This window comes from Triturus cristatus, chromosome 3_2 (genome assembly GCF_964204655.1).
Source record: "Triturus cristatus chromosome 3_2, aTriCri1.1, whole genome shotgun sequence".
Taxonomy (NCBI): Eukaryota; Metazoa; Chordata; class Amphibia; order Caudata; family Salamandridae; genus Triturus; species Triturus cristatus.
Window position 1 is genome coordinate 387,654,232 of NC_140584.1, and position 1,655 is coordinate 387,655,886.

Here is a 1,655-nt window from a genome sequence, read left to right on the forward strand (position 1 = left end):
TCTAAAGTCCTCTCTTGGGGGAGTAGTTTTGGGAGGAAGGGTATCAGTTTCAGTAAGCTGTGATTTGGGTTGGAGCAATTGAGCCCTAGTTTGCTTCATGCTTTTCTGAATTGCTGTTTTGATACATTTTTGAGAGTACCCCCTCTCCATAAACCTATCTTGACTTGCTTGTTGTGCTGCTGATAGGTCAGTTAGATTGCTACAAATTCTACGCAACCTAATCATCTCACCGTAGGGGATACTTTGAATTAGGTGTTGGGGGTGGGCACTAGAAGCATGTAGTAGGGAATTTCCCGCTGTTGGTTTCCTATGGATTTTGGTTGCCAATAACCCATCATCGATATACACTTCAACATCAAGAAAATCACTTTGTCAGAACTTATTTCAGCTGTGAATTCAAGATTAAGATCATTCTTATTCAATGATTTGATAAATTCTTCAGCTTCGGTTTTGGTACCATCCCACACAACAAAGAGATCATCTATATATCTCAGCCAGAGTTTTACATTGTTACGGAGAGTGGACTCATGTTGGCTCTTGAGGACCAGCTCCTCCCACCAGCCCATATGTAAACAGGCATAGCTTGGGGAGAAGCTGGCCCCCATAGCCACTCCGCGAATTTGCTGAAACAAAGCACTCTGAAAGAGAAAAATATTGTTGTGCAAGCAAAATTCAATCATTTGAACCAGCATTTTGTTGTGTTGTTCTTGTTCCGGGGGTCTTTTGTTAAGATAGAATTGAACAGCTCTTAACCCATCCTGATGATTAATGCTGGTATAAAGTGATGTAATGTCCATCGTTATGAGTAAAAGTTGTTTTTGCCAGACAAAGTTATTGATTTTAAGAAGAAAGTCACTAGTATCTCTGAGGTAGGAGGGTAGACCTTGCACGAATTCTTGTAAGAAATAGTCTATGTACTGAGATGTTTTTTCCATTAGGCTGTTTCGCGCAGAAATTATGGGTCTTCCTGGAGTGTGAAGTGGGTCTTTGTGTAGTTTAGGCAGGAAATAAATGACTGGTGTTGTCGGTGAGTCATTTTTGAGGAATTTGTATTCGTCCACTGATATGAGTCCTGCACTTTTCCATGAGAGGAGCTTTGTGTAGTAGACATTGTAAGTTGTTTTCAGACTTAGATTATCGCTGCGACCATAACATTTGCGGTCTGAAAGTTGCCTCATGGCTTCCTCGATGTACTTTGTTTTCTCCCAAATTACCAAGTTCCCTCCTTTGTCAGCATTTCGAATGATCAGATCAGAATTAGATTTGAGTTTCTTCATTAGTTGATGGTATTGGATATCAGATTTGTTCATTATATATTTCGATGTTTTCTGTACTTTGAAATTTAGCGTTTTAATGCCCACTGTAATCTGTTCATTAAAGATATCTATTGCATCCCGCAACGCAATTGGGGTAAAGGTAGATCTTGGTCTGAATGGAGTTAAAGCCTTTAACCGATTTCCAGCCGTGTTAACAGAGTCACTAGAGAAAGTGGTCATATTTGGATAAGAAGGCGTTTGTGCCAGATCTTCCAAAACTCTCAGGGTAGGCATGTCAGATCCTGTGAGATTGAAGGGAGGCGAGATTTGTTGATCTCTAGTCATACTTTCTTCGTGTGGTGGTATCTCAGATTTCTTGTTGATTAGATGACATTTTTT